The following is a 19,086-nucleotide window of genomic DNA, read 5'->3' as shown; positions in this document are numbered from 1 at the left end:
TCCTTTCCCCATTTTCTTATCTTGTCTATTTCTATTGGCAGTTATTCTTCCAATTCCCTAGGTTCACAACTACTGAATCATTTTTGACTCTTCTTTCATTCTTGCCTCATAAACAGGTCCTTGCTATGACCTTTTGTTTCTAACTCAAAGTATCTTTCAGATATGCTTCTTTCTACACATAATTTTCTTCTCTGCTATGTGGCATTTAAAAATGTTTTAGAAAAACATAATTTCATAATTAATGAGGCCAAAATTTTAATAAAAGAATGGTCATTTGACAGCCTTTCTCTTACAGCAAAGACCATCTTGGCAGTGGATTGATTCATGGCTTATATCGCTCATTGGAAAGTTGGTGTTCCCAAGGGGTAGTGTCTGCGTAGCTGTTATTGTTGGGTACATCAAATGATCTTCTACTACCACATCCAACTGGTGCCAACCATGCCCCACATTCACATCCCCAACCTCAGACATTTTCTTGCCTGCTTCTTTCCTCTGCCAACTTCTGCTCATCTATTGAATAAGTATTTCCATTGTTGTTAAAAAATGACAGAGTCCCTAATTTTCCAAGTTAAAATACTTCTCCTCAGCCATCATCCTACTATATCTACTCTCTCCCTCTATTAAAGTAGGAACTACTTGAGGACAAGAAGTGGGACACTTTTGCATTGTGTCTCTAGTGCTCAGCATACTGGGAATGGTCCCAAAATTCTTCCCATTCATTCACTAATAGAAGAGGCAGTATTATTTCCATTTTTTAGCTCCCTAGCTGAATAAATTAAGGACATTGGGTGAATGTGAGATGAAAGAATAAATGAAACAAATGAATATTCATTAATACCCACTGTGTGCAAAACTCTGTGTTAGGTGATAAGGGAGCCATTATAAATAAGACGTAGACTCTGCTTTCCTGTCATTCACCTTCTAATAGAGTGCTGTGATACAGACACAGATAACAAGGGTAGGTTACAAAATAGTAAATGACTAGTATATTTGAATGAATAAATATATATAATGTTTGAAATTGATTTCAGTGGCTTGCTATCTTAAAATCATTTTATATTATTAGTCAGTCCACAAACATTTATTAAGTGTCTACCATGTACTAGAGATACTATCTCGGGATTCAAAGAAAGGCAAAAGACAATCCTATCTGTTAAGGTGCTCATAATCTAATGGGGTAAGACAATAAATAAAAAGATGAAAAAGTATTTGAGGGAATGGAGGGAGGGATAGAAGAGAATGAAGGCTACCTGGGTCAGGGCATGATGAAGTCTTGGTCCCCTGGGAAATGATGTGGCATAAGCCTTGGATCCCCCTGCTCCCTCCTTAAATAAAGGTTCTGGAAGAATCTCTTCAATGACCACTCTTCCCTATATGTACTCAGAGAGATGGAAGGGACGAGGAAGCAGGAGGTACTAAGGATTGGATAGGTCAGTTTTACACAGAATCTCAAGATAACATTTAGAGTTGTAATCAATTCCATTATCTTGCCCAATATCTATATTTTGGCAGAAGATAGACCCATAGACCAGTCACAATATTTAATGTCTTATTGAGCAGACCAATGTTATCATTCATTGCCTGCATCCTGCTGCCGTTGATTTTATGACTCTATTTTTAACTTTAGCTGCTTTCTCCTTCAAATAAATGTATAGTTTCATGAAAACCTGTTTTTAGTTATGAAAATTGCATTGCTAATTTACTGCAGTTATATATAAAAATGTGAATAAAAACTATATTATTCAAGCAGATTGAAAGAAGATGCTGGAATAAAAGATATTTTGAGAAGACTGGAATGATTACAGAAATACCCCCATTTTATAGGTCATAATATTCTCTAGGTTAATTTATTTGGGTATCTTAAAGATACCCCATCAGTGAAAAAAAGAGCCTCACTTTCAAAGTCTGACTAAAGAAACATCCAGCCTGGGCTTGAATTCCCTTATCTCTTCTAAAATCCATGATTGTAAAGAACTTTGGGATTTGGCTGATTATTGCTCATATTTCAAGATGACATCATAAGGGAGTAAGAACTCCTTTTCATTGCACCAACCATTAATTATTCAAATTTGTGCAATTCATCCTCAGAATAGATTTCTATGAGCTTGGGAAATGCTGTAGTCATTGTCCTCAATAAGAGATGAGAGCCAGCAGTGGCCATTTGGATTTTCAAAGCCTTAATCTTCTTAAAATCTGTTTTTCATGCACCCAATGGAAGAATTCACTGTCTTCAATTTTAAAATTTAACTTTAATTGAAGGCATCCATTTTCATTATCTCCTGAACAAACACATTTTTTTTATCCTAACTCTGGTCTTGAATTGTCATGTCAGACAATATGATCTTTTACTTTCAGACCTTATTGACCCAATACGCAATATTAATAGTATCATATCCATTTCAACAGAATTCTGTTATTTTTCCCAAGAAACTTTTTTGTTTTACCACTGTCATATATGTATATACATAGATACACACACATATATACATATATATTCCTATATATACATTATATGTGCATATATCCATATCTACATCTATCTATATAAAATACTTGTATTTACAAATTTACAATTTGATTGATTCTTTTAAAAAATTAATTTGATAAGTATTTTTTAGAGAGCTGATTATATACAAGACATTTTCTAGGGATAAAAATTCAAAATGATAAATATTATCTATCTTAAGAGATCTTACATTCCCATTTGGGGAAATCATGTTTTTCTATCTTCACACTTTGAGGGCAAAGAAGTCTGTCTAATCTTTAACATTTAACCCAAAACTTAGTATCTCGCTATTCAAAATAGGCACTCCATATGTACATAGTAACTCTCCACATATAAAGCTCATGCCTCACATATAATATGATTCTGGCTATAAAATAATTCTGAGTCTATTTGTAGAGGCTGAAAGAGAGATAGAGAAATCCCATAGTAGTTCAGTATTCATATTTGGTCAAACCAAAATGAAACTTCAAGCTTAAGAACAATCTTAATTTTAGTTCTGAAGTTAGACTCATCAGTTTTGAGTGGGGTCTAAAATTGGCAAAATGCCTTCTCCCTTCTCCATTTCACACTCATACCAACAGATGCCAGAGGCTGAATTTTCTCAGCTGGGTCGCAATAATAAAAGATCAACTTCCCACTCACTTTATAGTTTTTGATGTGCTGAACCTTCTTCAGGCAGCTTTTCCTGCTGTTTTTTCACTTTTTCATTTGTTCCTTCCCTGCAGGTTAGCATTTCCCATCTTGTAAGCATTCCTTTTCCTGTCCTAGATCACTGAAAACAATTCTGCATTCATTCACAATGTTCAATGGGGTCAAGAACTCAGTAGAGAGGCCCCTTCCCAATATTATTCCCAAACATGAAAATATGAGATATATCAAGAGGCAAGAAATCAACCATTTCATTTTTCTCCCCTACCATGATCCTGTGACTTTTAATTGGTACCAAAGTAAAAGGACCTGGGCAAAGAACAAATGGACTTTCTACATAGCTTCTACTCCATGCAGTTTGAGAAACCAATGAATGGAATACTGAACGAAAATTATTATCTTCATCAATTTTTTTCCCTTTCATTACCAAGTTAAATGTACAAAGAACTTAAAATATCCACAGCACTAAGTTCCAATTATCTAGGACATGAATGCATAAATGGACAGCATGCAAAAAAAAAAGGACCTTGGCTACTAGGGTGGTTAATAAGTGTTAAAAAGAATTGAATTTGGAAGGCTTAGAAAAATCCCAGAATCTCATTTTAAACATAGTTTCAAAACTATCTCCTATCTTCTTTCCATTGGGACTCCTAATGATTTTACCACATTGTATTTTTCTTAGTCATTTCCTGCCAGAGTATAACAAATTGAAGGGCAAGGAGAGTGAATGGACATTATATATCTCTATCCAATCATCTACCCCTAGTTGTTTTCCTAATTTCTATTTTGAGATCATCTCCAAATTCTATTGAACATCTTTTCTGGATATTCTGCTACCTCAGATCCCTTATATACAACACTAAGCTTATTTTCTTTCTTTCTTAACTTACTCCTGGTTTCTGATTCTATTCTGTATATGGAAATTCCATTAAAACATTCTTCCATGTTTGAAGCCTTGTGGCTATCTCTGACTCTTCATTCTCTCTCATCTCTTATATTCAAACACTGATCAGGTTTTATTAATTCTATTTTCACCATGTCTATGACATCTATGAGTGCCTTGAGAACAGAGATTGTAAAGGCTTTGAGAGCAGGGGATGGTATTTTACAGTTCTCTCTCCAGCGGTGAGTATAGTGTCTGACACAGTAAGTACTTGATAAATGCTAGTTGACTGAAGGACAGCTGTCTTTCATTTTCTCTTTCTATTGCTACCAAATTAGTTCAGATCTATATTACCATTCAACCGAAATATGGAAGTATACTTCTAATGGATATTTTCATGTATATTCCATTTTGTCACAAATCCATTTCCATTTTTATCACAAATACCTTGGCATTCTAGAATAACAGTAGATTTAATTATAAATCTACTGGATTTTTTAAGTTCCTTCCTAATACCTTCTCAATAAAGCTTAAACTCATATCTGTGGTAATCAGGACCCTTTAAATATTTACACCAAAAGCATCCTCCAGTTTTTTTTGCATGATTCCCATTTATGGTCTATTTTAACCAATTGGACTATTAGTAATCTTTCAAACTCCTATGTTTTCCCATCTTTTGTCTTTGCTCCTCCCTCTCTCTTTCCTCATTTCCTATATTTTTATCATCTCTTAAAGCCCTCTTCAAAAGCTATTTTCTATGTAAAATCTTCCTTGGCTCTCCATATGGATGAAGACTTTTGTATCTTTACCCTCACAGAGTACCATTCTAATGCAAAGATACAATATAATGGTATAGTTATCTCTGTTGGTCTTCCCTCTACTAGGATGCAAATTATTCCAAAACTAGTCTTAATGTTTATTGAATTTAATTTAGGCAAAAATAAATGTTCACAGATCAAAAAGAAATTGACAATATGACAAAGGCCAAAGGGTAGGCATGGTTTTATAACCCTTTGGGCATAGTTTGTAATTGCTCTATAGAATGGTTGAATCATTTCATAATTCTTGCAAAAGTCCATCAATATCTCAATTTCCCTATATCCCTACCAACATTTGCCATTTTCTCCTTCTGAGCTATTAGCAAATCCAATAGGTATAAAGTAGTTCCTCAGTTGTTCCAACCATGATTTCTCCTATCAGTAGTAAATTAGGACTTTTTGTAATTACTTAAATAGATTGCATTGAGAAACTTCATCTGAAAACTGTTCATACATCTTGATCATTTATCAGTTGGGAAATAGTTCTTATTTTAGTCCTATATTTGAGAAATGAGAAATGAGAAACTTGTTTCAATATCTTTTTCCCACAATTACTATTTTTAACTATATTTCCATCCTATTCATCCACCCCATTTATTTTATTCTCTCTCCCTTCACTTGGTCTCTTCTCAAAAAACTACCCCTCCCATAATCTTTCTTCTCTTCTATCACCCACCTGACCCCCTTCCCCATCTCTTTCCTCTCCTACTTTCCTCCATGGTAAGATTGATTTCTATACCCAGTTGAGTGTGTATGTTGAACCTTACTGAGCCAATCCCAATGAGAGTAAGGCTCACTCACTCCCCCTTACCTTCCCCCTCTCCTACTTCACTGCAAAAGTTTTTCTTGCCTCATTTGTGTGAAATAATTTGTCTCATTCTGCTTCTTCCTTTCCCTTTCAGTATGTTCCTCTCTTGCCCAATAATTCATCTTTATATTATATAATTTAATGTAATTTATTATAATATATAACAATCTAATTAATTAATATATAATTGAATATAATTTAGTTATATATTTATATAATATATTATATTATACCTTCATATTCTGCTCCCGCCTGTGCTTTGTATATCTCTATCTCTATCTCTATCTCTATCTCTCTCTCTCTCTCTCTCTCTCTCTCTCTCTCTATCTCTATCTCTATCTATATCTATATGTATTCATTTGAACTGCTCTAATGAATGAGAAGATTAATATGAGATATGACTTATCATCTTCTCATGCAGGAATATAAGCAATTAAGTTCCTTATTATTTGTCTTTCCACTTTACTTTTTTAATGATTCACTCAAGTCTTGTATTGGAAGATCAAACTTTCTGTTTAGTTCTGGTTATTTCATCAGGAAATTTTGAAATTTACTTATTTCATTGAATATCTATCTATCTTTTCCTCTGAAAGAGGATGGTCAGTTTTTCCTGGGTAGTTGATTCTTGGTTGTAATCCAAGCTCTTTTGTCTTCTGGAATAGATATTCCAAGCCCTACAATCCCTTAATGTAGAAACTACTAAATCTTGCATTATTCTATTACTCCACAATATGTGAATTGTTTCATTCTGGCTGTTTACAATATTTTCTACTTGTCTTGGGAGTTCTGAAATTTGGCTATAATATTCCTGATACTTTTCAATTTGGGATCTCTTTCAGAAGGTGATCAGTGGCAAAGCCAAGATGGTGATGTGAGTACAGGAATTCCCAGAAACTTATCCCTCAAAAAACTCAAAATACCATCAAGTTATGACCCTAGTCAAAATTTAGAGGGGGGGGGATTAACCCCCCAGAAAGATTGATTAATACAATTTCACAGTCATAGACAACTTAGAAGATCAATAGGAAAGGTCTGTTTCAACAGGACTGGGGGTTGGAAAGAGCTGCAGAGCAGGTGCACTGCAACATAGCTGGGGCCAGAGCAAAGCTGCTCCAGCCTTCCAGGAATAACCCATGGGGCACCTGGTTGCTAGGGGTGCCTGGGTTCGTGACAGAGGAGGCAGTTTCCAGACCTCTTGGCCAGCTGGGGACAGCTTGAAGAGGTGGTGAGAGAACTCTGCCACACCAGAGTGAGCTTGTACCCTTGGGCCAGCACCAACCTCAGAGCATCCCTGTGGTGCGAACCTGTGATGGAACCTGCAGAGTCACTCAGCACTTCCAAAATTCCCAGGCCACAGATGGTAAGGAGGTCGGGGAAACTGCAGAGGTCCCTCTGCTCTCCCTGGGGCAGGACTCTGCTGTTTGCCCACATTCAGATCCAGGTCAGATCTGGGCCCACATACTACCATAGCAGAGCAGGGACACTCCTCATAGCTCCAGGGCAGAGGGGTATGATTGTGGTCATCCACAGTCCAGAGCACATGCAGGAGAGCAGTCAAAGCCTCCCATAAGACCTTAGAGGAATTTAAGTTCCTGTGGGGTGTTCCAATGAGAAAATGAGCAAACAACAGAAAAAGAAGAACCTGACCTTAGAAAATTACTTTGATTCCATGGAGGTTCAAAATGTACACTCAGAAGATGACAAAGTCAAAGCTTCTATATCCAAAGCCTCCAAGTGAAATAGGAAATGGGTTTAGGCTATGATTGAGCTCTCAGAAAAGACTGAAAAACAAGTAAGGGAAGTAGAGAAAAAAATGGGAAGAGAAATGAGAGTGATGAAGGTAAATCATGAAAACCAAGTCAGCAGTTTGATAAAAGAAATACAAAAAAATACTGAAGAAAATAAAATGTTAAAAACCAGTTTAGGGCAAATGGAAAAAGTAAACTAAAAGGCAAATAAGGAGAAGAATGCCTTAAAAAAACAGAACTGGCTAACTGGAAAAGGAGATAAAAAAGCTATTTGAAGAAAATAATTCCTTCAAATGTTGAATGGAAAAAGAAGCTGATGACTTTGTGAGAAATCAAGAAACAATAAAACAATACCAAAAAAGAATGAAAAATTAGAAGAAAATGTGAAATATCTCATTGGAAAAACTACTGACCTAGCAGTAAAAAGATCCAGGAAAGATAATTTGAAAATTATTGGGCTCCCTGAAAATCATGACTAGGAAGAGAGCTTATGCTTCATTTTTTAAAGAAATAATGCAGGGGTGGCTAGGTGATGCAGTGAATAAAGCACTGGCCCTGGAGTCAGGAGTACCTGGGTTCAAATCTGGTCTCAGACACTTGATAATTACCTAGCTGTGTGGCCTTGGGCAAGCCACTTAACCCCATTTGCCTTGCAAAAACCTTAAAAAAAGAAATAATGCAGCAAAATTGACCTGAGAGCCTAGAAGCATAGTGTAAAATAGAAATTGATGGAATCCACCTTTGGAAAGAGATCTCAAAAGAAAAACTCCTGGGAATATTATAGTCAAATTTTAAAACTTGCAATTCAAAGAGAAAATACTACAAGTTGTCAGAAACTAACAATTCAACTATCATGGCTCTATAGTCAGGATTACACAGGATTTAGCAGCATCTAGATTGAGGTCTCATAGGGCTTAGAAGATGATATTCTGGAAGACAAAAAGGCTTGGTTTACAACTGAGAATCAACTACCCAGCAAAACAGAACATCCTTTTTCATGGAAAAAGAAGGAATTTTCAATGAAACAGGGGACTTTCAACTTTCCTGTTGAAATAACCAAAGCTGAACAAAACGTTTAATCTCCAAGCACAGCCTCAGGTGAAGCATGGAGAAGGACTAATTATGAGGAACTTAATGATGTTGAACTGTTTGTATTCCTTCATGGGAAGAAGATACAGATAACTCATATAAACATTCTTATAAGAAAAGTTAGAAGGAGTATTTTAAAGGCACAGGAGGGAATTGAATATAATAGTATGATATAGTTTAAAGATGGAATCAATGGGTGATAAAGGAAAGGAAAGGAGATGTTTTACATAAAAGAGTCTAAGAAAAAGCATTTGCACTAGAGTGGAAGGGGGAAAGGCGAGGGGGAATGATTAAGCTTTCATTCTCCTCAGAAATGGCTCAGCTCAGCAAAAACATACATATTCATCAGGGTATAGTAATCTATCTTATCCTAGAGAAAAATGAGAGGAAAGGGATGGGATAAGGGGGGTGGGGGAGGGGTGGGGAAAGGGGAAGTAAATGATAGAAGAGAGGGAAGATCCTGGGAGAGGGTAGTCAGAAACAACACATTTCTGAGCAAGGAAAAAGTGAAAGGAGAGAGAGAGAATAGAATAAATGAGAGGAGAGAGGATTAGAATGGATGGAAATATAGCTAGTAATAGCTACTGTGAGAAAATATATCAAAACAACTTCTCTGGTGGACTTAAGATAAAGAAGGCAAATCATCCCAGAGACAGAGCCAATGGAATCTGAACACAGACTGAAGTACACTTTTTTTTCTCTTCCATTTCACTTCTCTTAAGCTTTCTCTTTTTTGGTTGGGAGATTATTGTAATATTAGAAAGTAAATAAACTATTAAAAATAAATAAAAAAGAAAATGATTGGTGGATTCCTTCAATTTCTAATTTATCCATTGCTTCTAGAATATCAGGGCAATTTTCCTTAATAATGGACTCTTTTTTTTTTGGTCATGGTTTTCAGGTAGGCCATTAATTTTAAAATTATTTCTCCAAGATCCATTTTCCAGGTCAATTGTTTTTCCAATGAGATATTTCACATTTTCTTTCTGCTTTTTAATTATTTTGGTTTTGTTTTATTGTTTCTTGATTTTTCAAAAAGTCATCAGCTTCCCTTTGCTCCATTCTATATTTCTAGGAATTATTTTCTTCAGTGAGCTTTTGTATTTCCTTTTCCATTTGGCCAAGTCTTCTTTTCAAGACATTCTTCTCCTCATTGCCATTTTGGACTTCTTTTTCCATTTCTGCTGTTTAAGATGTTATGTTCTTCAGCATTTTTTGTATCTCCTTCACCAAGCTGATGCCTTGGTTTTTGTGATTTTACCATATTACTCTCATTTTTCTTCTCAATTTTTTCCTCTACCTCCCTTACTTGATTTTCAAAGTTTTTTTTGAGCTCTTCCATGGCCTAAAACCAATTCATATTTTTTCTTGGAAGCTTTGGATCCAGAAGTTTTGACTTTGTTTTATTCTTTTTGAGGGTGGATTTTGATCTGTAGTCAGATTCTTTTTCTTCTGCTGTTTGCTGATTTTCCCAACATATGACTAATTTTAATTCTTTCTTAGGTAGGACTCTGCTTCCAGGATGGAGGACATAGTGCTTCAAGTTTTGGAGGGTTTTGTAGCTGTTTTTAGAGATACCCTCAGGGACCTCTAAGTTTTCAGTTCCTCCAAGGTCTTATGAGAGGCTCTAACTGCTCTCCTGGCCTATGCTCTGGTCAGCATATGACCATAAGCACTCTCCTTTGCCCTGGAGCTGTGAGCAGGATCTCTGCTCTGCTAAGGTAATAAACTCTATTGTGCTTCTTCTACTCCTTTTTCTGAAATATGGACCCATACTATGACCTAGATCTGAGTATAGGCAAAGCAAAAGAATTACACCATAGGAAGAGCAAGGAGACCCCTGTAATCTATTCCCAACCCCTTTACCATCTGTCGGCTGAGCACACTGGCTTCTGGGTAGCTTCTGAGACCTGTTTCAGTATCCACTAGGGCTGGGTCTGCACTATTGAAGCCTGTACTGAACTATGCTCCACTCAGCCTGGTGCAGCAGAGGTTGCCTACTGACCTTCCAAGTTGTTCTTGGCAATCCTTGGGCTGAGAGGTCTGGAAACCACCACTGTCATGAAACCAGGTGCCCTTCGGTTTGTTCCTGGATTACTGAGGCTAATTCACTTCAGTGTGGCCTGGGCTATACTGCTGGTTCTTTTAAATCCCAGTGCAACACATCCTTCCCACATTTCTTCCAAGTTTCTTGGGCAGGAAAAATGTTTTGCTTAGTCTTTGTTAGTGCCTCCATTCTAGAATTTGGTTAGAATCATTATTTAAAGGATTTTGAATGGTTGGGGAAGAACTTAGGTGAGTCTCTGCCTTCACTCTGTTATCTTGGTTCTCCCCCTGATAATCAATTTATTTTTTGAATAAATTTGGAATATTCTATAAATAAAATTTGTAATAATTATAATGATAATTATTATCCATAAATTAAAAATTATACTGCTAAAAATCAGCCAATGCTCAGGATAAGCAAATAAATTAAGAAATTATAATGTCTTTTACAATTATATATAATAGAGTAGATTGATAATTCTAAATTTGATTATGAGTGCTATTGTTAATTATGATATTAAAAGGTAACAAACAAAATAGTTATGTTATGTTCTTGCCCCTAATGGATGGCTGGACAAGTTTCCTATAATTGATTTTTTCAAAAATTAATACTGTCTTTGGCTCATTTTTCTCCCAACTATATTTAACTTTTTTAGTTAGTTCATTTCTCATGCTGGCAAACTAAAGTTACCAATGGCATTAAAGTATCCTAAAAACAAAAAAAAAATGTCAAAGTCACTGAAGAAATCATAACCATACTTTATGTGGAATACAACCACTTTCTTTATCACCCTGGAATAATTTGTATCTTGATTTGCTCCAAATTCTAATGAAATGAGAAATTAAGCTCTTTCCTTTGTTATAAAATCTGAAATGAAGGGATATCTCAGAGGATATGCAGTCCAAACCTTATCTGAAAAAGGAATTCCTTTCATCATATCTTCAACTTCTATTATTGATGAGGTCACTGAACCTCAGTGAAGGACCTTACCCCCTGGAAAGATTTCAGTAAATCCCTCCCCAGGAACAAGACCAGCCTTCAATCAACAAAATACATCCCCATCCCTCATCTACATGTCCCTGATTACCTCATCTACCTGCCATTTTAAAAGTTCACCCTTTCCTCAGGTGAGACTAGTTTGCTCCTAGGAAGCATGATCCCCCCCCCAAAATGCCTTCACTTGAATTAGAGAAAGTCTGATTCTGAATTCTTTTGAAAATGACTTGCAATCCTGAGCCTCAACATTTTCACTTAACCTTTCTAGAACCCAAACAGATATTCTTTTCATTCTTGTCCACAATAAACAGAATTTACATTCCCAAAGAGGCTATAACTGGACCATCCAAACAACAATCAGTTGCTTATCTTCCAAGTAATAATGAAGCAGATCCCCACCAGCAGTCTAGTGAGAGATAATAAAAGAGGAGACAATGGCTCTTGGTTGATCATTTCTCCTTTCAATTCTTCTTACTTATGGAGGGGAAGAGAAAAAGAAACAAGTAGGAAGGATGCTGTGCCATTCTATCATAAGACATAAAAGAAACTCTTGAACTTTATCCCCCCCCACACACACATACAGGCTCTGAAGGGTTTGATTTTAAAATGAGAAGGAGGTAGCACAATGGAAAGAAATAAACTTATTGAAGCCTTTCTAAATGCATTTTTACATATCAATCAACAAACTGATTAAGTATCTATTTTGTGCCAGGCACTGTGTGAAGCACTGGAACAATATACAAACTATGCCACAAAACAATATACAAACATACATACCACATACATAAACACTGTTAAATAGAATTACTCTAAGTTTTTCCCAAACTTATTTTCCTTCTCAAAGGTTGTTTTTATGGGCTGTAGTGAGGGTTGGAATGTGTCCACTTTAGACTTTGAAAGGAAGACTTGTCCTGCCTTCTTTAATTCTTGTATAATTTGAAAAGGGCATTTTGTCTGACTCTCCTAAAAGAGAAGAATTCAGTCCACCTTTAGACTTCAAAAACAGGAACTTGCCCTGATCTCCTGGTAATTCAAAAATAATAACTTGAAACTCAAAAACAAGTTATCTCCCTCAAGGAAAATAGCATTGTGGAAGAATGGCTCTCAATGATCAAATAATAGAATGATTTCCAGGCAAGTTAAAGACTTTGTCTACTCTTGATGTATAAATTCTGCCCCCTCCCCTTGTTGCTGTATAAATTTTATGATCTCACTCAACTCAGGGAGATCATTTTCTAAAATGGTCTTTATTACGTAATGGTGGGGGCAAAACCTCAGAGAAATAAACTTTGTGTCTAATCTATTTTTTCTTTATTATTGTTATTTTAGTTTCTGTTTTAAGGTTTTAATTTTAGGTTAATAGAACATATGTACTACAGAAAAGGATAAAGGCTTTTTTTTTTGGCAAGGTAATAGGGTTAAGTGACTTGCACCAGGTCACATAGCTAAGCTAAGTATATATATCAAGCCTTTGAGGTCACATTTGAACACAGATCCTCCTGACCCCAGGGCTGATGCTCTATTCACTACCACCTAGCTGCTCCCAGGAAAAAGACTTGGGGGATGTTTCTGTTGGTGATTTACCAAATTTAATCTATGGTGGTGGGATAGTGAAAAGAATGCTGTATGTGAAGTCAGGAAAGTCCAAATTCAAATTCTACCCTTAGACATTAGTTGAATGATACACTACAAGACACTGAACCTATTTCAGTTTCAGGTTTCTTATTTATAAAATGGTACCTACTTCAAAGGTTTGTTCTGAGGATTAAGTGAGATATTGTACAATAAGCTGTAATAGTTAATGATTCATAATGGTGATAATTATTACATAATATTAAATATTAATTATTTTCATGAATATTACTTAACAAAATTATTACATAATATTAAAATACATAGGAACACTAATTTATAGTTATAATTTTTGATTCATATGAGTTGAAAAGTTACTTTTAATGTTTTATTTTTACTTTATTCTTATGGTAGACTGTATTCATTTTTTTTAAAGTGCTAAGGTTTCTCTTGCTTTGATATGACAAATATGTAGATCAATACTGCTTAGAATTTATGAAGACAAATATAAATAGCCCCCTAAGCCTAAATAAAACACTGTTAAGTATATGGACCTATTTCATTTGGACTGTTTCCAAAGTGCTATGTGCACCTATTATAACATTTAAGGCTAGAGGGTGACTAGTGGAAAGGTCTATGTCTAGAAGAAAACATTAAGAAGGTAAAGAAACAACATCCATCATCATTTTTATATTTATAGAGCACTTATCTTCTTAGTCTTTGTTTAGACCCAGGGAAGAAACATGGCCTCACACTAGAGTAGGAGAGTCAAATGGAAAAAAAAGAAGCCTAAATGTGAGATTTGACCTAAGAGAGCAAATCTCTGAGGGAAAATTAACACCATTAAAAGATGGCTATCAACTTCAAACTCTTAATGATGCAGATATGGAAACTGAGGTCTACCTAAGTTATTTGCCCAAGATGATGTAAGAGATGATGATGATGTTTTTTTCTTCAATCTTGAAGAAGACCATGACATCAGGGAGGAGATGCCATGACAAGTACATGAATTGTATTTGAGTGAGGGGGTGCTATGCTAAGTCACCAGCTTCACTTTCTCCTCCAGAACCATCTGGATCCGGGGACCAGATATGAATGAGGATGACTGGAGATGGCCATGGATGTGAGGCAACCAGTGTTGAGTGACTTGTCCAAGGTCACACAGCTAATGAGAATCAAGTGTCTGAGGCCAGATTTAAACTCCTATCTTCCCTGATTCCAAGTACAGTACCTCATCCTCTGTACCATCTGCCTGCCTAATGAATGTAGGTAGTTATACAAAGAGCTCAGATCCTCTGACTTCCTATATATTTCCCTTCTGAGAAATCAATCAATAAATATTTATTAAGCTTCTATTATCTAAGAGACATTGAAGTTAGAGATTTTAAAAATTTTAAAAATTGAAGTTAGAGATTTAAAAAAAATCAAATAGATAAAACTCAATGCAAAGAAATACCATGACTTTTAGATTAGCCAAGAACCAGTGCCATCCTTAGAGCAATGGCCACTACTGTCAATAGTGTAAAATCTAGTATTACCCTGTCCTCTTTTCAAATATTGTCTTCTAGTAACATTCCTTCCTTATTTATTATATTTTTAAGGGAAGCAAAGTTGAGTAAGTGAGATGAAGTAGAATATAGCTGTAATAAGGTTGGACGATGAAGATGATGGCAACTAACATTTATGTAATTGTTATTATGTGCTAGGAATTTTACAATTATTCACTCATTCAACCTCAAAATAATCCTGGAAAAAAAGATACTATTATTACCACTATTTTACAATTGAGGAAAATTGAGGCAAATGGGCTTGAGTTCTGGTTCCATCCCTCATTACCTTATAGTCATGGGCAAGTTAGTTAGTCTTTTGAAGTTTTGATTTCTTAATCTAAAAAAATTAAATAATATTTGTACTTCTTAACATAATTATTAGAATTAGATAGGGTATATTATATAAAACTGTTTAATGGTAAAGATGAACATTAATATGATCTATTAATACAATTATTATTATTATTATTATTAGTTTTTTTGCCTGTGACACAGTAGATAGAGTTGGATTTGTAGTCAAGCAGAAAGAGTTCAAATTTGACCTCAAACACTTTATTATTATTTATTTTATTTTTTAGTTAGGTATGACCCTAGGGAAAGAGGTGTAACCTCTTCCTGCCTCAACTGTAAAATGGACTTAAAAATAGTATCTGTCTACAAGGTTATTGGCAAGATCCAATGAGATAATATTTATTCCTGGCTCAGTAGAGTATCTGGCAAATAGAAGGGGATTAATGAATCCTGTTTTCCATTCTTCCTTTTTAACTTGGCTTGTCCCTTCTTCTTTGACTGTTGTTAAGCCTGACAAACTTACTGAAACCAGTGTAAACTATGATAATTGAAAAGAATTTTAGAATATAGGAGCATTGTAATAAAAAAAGTAATTGATGGCTTCTGTTTAGTTGATGTCAGATGGGGAAAGATAAATACCAACTAACTTTCTGTAACATTTCCTTAGCAGTACCAAGTTAAATGGAAAGCCAGGATGTCTGAAATCCTTCATATCCTACCAATGGGATACTCAAAATAGTGGAAGAAGTTTGATTATATTGTATGCTCTTTTCTTCTTTTGGATACTATTGCCTACATAATGAACTAGAAAAGCTAACCCAGTTAAAATGATTGGATTAATTTAGAAATATATGCCACAAAATGTCTAAAAATGGATATCTTAGGTCTAACACAAAATAATAATATGGCCATACTGTCAACTATTCCTTTTGGCATTTAATACTGTATATAATGCTTTGATAAAAATGGTATTTGGAAAAGATTATATATAAATTCACAGCATCAGGGCATTTAATGAATCTCCTTAAGAGTATCAAAAATCACTTAAACATTGGTAAAAGGGAGCAATTTTCATAATTCTTTCTTCATCACTGATTGTTCAGGCCATATCCAAGGGAGCCACTTGAATTTATCTAGTAAAACTAAAAAATCCCTGCAAAACCCGAAGCACTTTAAAAAAACTTTTTTTTAATAGTTGAGAGGTAGGCTGGAGAAGAGTGATATAACTATGTATTTTAGCTATGTGATTTTGATCAACTTTCCTTTTTAAATCCTTCAGGGTAAAAAGAAAATGAAGTTCAACTTAGTTCCTAAGGCTAAATACAGACCAGGCATATCCAATTCGTTTTGCTCTACATACAGTAATTAATTCACAGGTAAGAAGAGTGCTCTATTTCCCCTGGTGATATACTGTCACTTAGCAAACAAATGAAGCTGTGGTTTTATTAACAGAATAATTTGATTTCTCTCTTGTTCACTCTATGCTAAATGTCTCCACAAAAAAGAGATTGGAGCCACTAAACACCCAAAGACAGGTAAGCATATTCTTGATTTAGATGAAACTAAAATGAAATTTTTATAATTATTTCTTTTTCTTCCTTGAAATTTCTAGGTTCTATTTTCCATTCTTTTTGACTAAGAAGACTAATGGATGCATAGAATGAATGGGACTCTAATAATAATATAAATTAATCTTTATTTTGTAGGTGAGGAAACTGAAATCTAAAATTCAGTTACCTGTCCAAATTTGTTAACTTATTCAATCAGAAATCAAGTCCATAATGAAGCATATTTTTTAATTAACTTCTTGGAAGTTGTAATATGTACAAGAATAGATCACTGGAAATTATGATTTATGTTATTGTACCACATAAAATAGACTGATTCAATTGAATCGGAAACTGTGGCTCCATTTTGATCAGAAGTACCAAATAAACATAGTCTTCAAGTTTTTCTCTGGGGAGAAAATTTGCGATTTATTGATATACAGAAATTCCAATGGGAAAATTCCTTCTATCAATTCAGGTTAGCACCTGACTTACAACTTACAGGGTTGACGGGTTCTAGGTAGGAAATTGAGATGTTGAGTCTCTTGCCCAAGGTCCCACAGGTCTTCTGTGTTAAAGGCAGGACATAAAATGTAGGTCTTCCTGACTCCTAGGTTGGTTCTCTATCCACTATAGCTATGCCTTACATAAACTTACTTAGCATAAATCCCTGGAATCCTTAGTAACTCTATTTAAAATATGGAGAAAATATTTTCCATATATTAACTTCACAAGTACTGACTGACTGTGGAAAGATAGTTAAATGACTTTTCCCAAGGGAACAAAACAAATAACTCAAAAAGTACCTTACTTATACCCTAGAGAATTGGCCTAAATTTTTACATTCTTATTTAGCATTTTGTGAAGTTGTTTTCTTCATCCTAATTAGCTATTCTACAGAAGACTGTAAAACTCAGGTTGATGTCCAGATGCCAAATGTAATACCAATAATAGGGATTAAGCTAAAGGCTTGAAAACCAAGATTTAGGTAAGGCTGTGGAAAGAAAAAAAAAACTAGGATACCTTCTCGATTTTGAATAACTAATTATTTATTCATTGAATTTAGCAAGTTTTATTGAGCACTTATGTTTAAAGCACTATGTTAGACAATATTGGGTTTTCAAAAATGTTGATATAAGCCTTGCCCTAAAATGGCTGATTATTTGGTAGAAGGATAAAGATAAGTCAAATAATTGTGATACAAAAATATAATGTGGCTAGTTCTATTTGAGAGTTATAAACCTAATGCTCAAGAAGGTCAAAGGAGGGAGAGAGATTATTTCATTTAGAGGATTTAGAGGTGGAGGGGATTACATTTTAGAGAATGGACAGAATTGGACAAGACCTTAGAGGTTATTGAGTCTACTCTCCTCAGTTTTCAGGTAAAAATAATTGAGGCCATAGTAGTTAAATGACTTGCTCAGAGTCACACAGATGATGTTTGAGGTGAGATTTGGACTCATGTGTTTCTGACTCCAACTATAACATAGTGTCTACTACAGGTCTCTGAGATAAGGGTTGTTTTTTTTTTTTTTTTTTTTTTTTTTTTTTTGCAAGGAAATAGGGTTAAGTGGCTTGCCCAAGGCCACAGAGCTAGGTAATTATTAAGTGTCTGAGGTCAGATTTGAACTCAGGTACTCCTGCCACTTAGCCACCCCAGAGACAGGTTTTAAAGGATAAATAGGACTAGAAATAACCAAGGGGAAAAAAATGTGCAAAAGCCCATCTACTAAGTCAAAAGGAAGAGTTTTGTACTCTGCATTATATTATGTAAACTTCTGATAGATTAATTCCAAATGAGATATGAAATATTTTCTAAAGTAATTTCTCTATTTTCAATCATGTCTTGATGGAGAGCTGAATTTGGTGTCAAGATGCTTCCAAATGTCTGACTCTTACTAATTATGCTACCTTGGAAAAGTCACCTATATTCTCTGGGTTTCAACTTTTCTCCTCTGTAAAATAAATGTTGAACTTGACCTCTGAGATTCCTTCTGCCTTTAAATATAAAATCCTAGGATCAAGTTTGCTTGCCATTTGTTTTTATTATAATTCTTTTAAACTGATAATAGACCTAAGATTAAACTGCTTTTTGTCAAAACTTGAACTTTAAGTGATGAGAAATTTCATTTTTCACTCATATAATTTGAATGATCATTCATCCATATCATAAAATACCCATATGAAACATTCTGTTATTGCTCTATGGGAAAGTGATGTGTCTTTATGCTGATAATTCTTATGTTTATAATACTCTTAAGACACTTAACATCTTCTATGTTTATGGGAAGCCAGCAATATTTGGTGCAGTCTTGTCCTTTGTGATTGAGCAACTGGGTAAAATCAAACCTAACTTCCCTAAGAGTCATACAGTTATTTTGTCCACATCAGGAATTTTCTTATTACAGTTTTGATCAAGGGTTGGCATAAGAAATTAAATGATAGTTTTGGGGAGTTTTGTGGAAACCACAGATAATACACAAAGGCCAGCAGATGACACAGACCCCATGATCAAATACTTAACTCATACTTTACAGTATGATAAATACCCCATAAAACAAAAAGAAAAAAACACCTCAGACT

General features: G+C 34.8%; 1 protein-coding gene and 1 long non-coding RNA gene across 3 annotated transcripts in view; one reads left to right on the top strand and one right to left on the bottom strand.

Annotated features, from left to right (window-relative positions):
* NKAIN2 (sodium/potassium transporting ATPase interacting 2) overlaps positions 1–19,086 on the bottom strand; it is a 1,359,833-nt gene that overhangs the window by 215,928 nt on the left and 1,124,819 nt on the right. The window lies entirely within an intron of this gene.
* Positions 1–19,086, top strand: part of LOC141487910 (uncharacterized) — a 154,375-nt gene that overhangs the window by 38,742 nt on the left and 96,547 nt on the right. For both annotated transcript variants that reach the window (XR_012468542.1, XR_012468541.1), the window contains exon 2: positions 16,236–16,332. This is a non-coding gene — a long non-coding RNA (uncharacterized LOC141487910). The remainder of the gene's footprint in view (positions 1–16,235; positions 16,333–19,086) is intronic.

The sequence above is a fragment of the Macrotis lagotis genome, chromosome 5, assembly GCF_037893015.1.
Source record: "Macrotis lagotis isolate mMagLag1 chromosome 5, bilby.v1.9.chrom.fasta, whole genome shotgun sequence".
NCBI lineage: Eukaryota > Metazoa > Chordata > Mammalia > Peramelemorphia > Peramelidae > Macrotis > Macrotis lagotis.
Note: the sequence above shows the minus strand (reverse complement) of the source record. Positions and strands in the feature narration are given on the sequence as shown.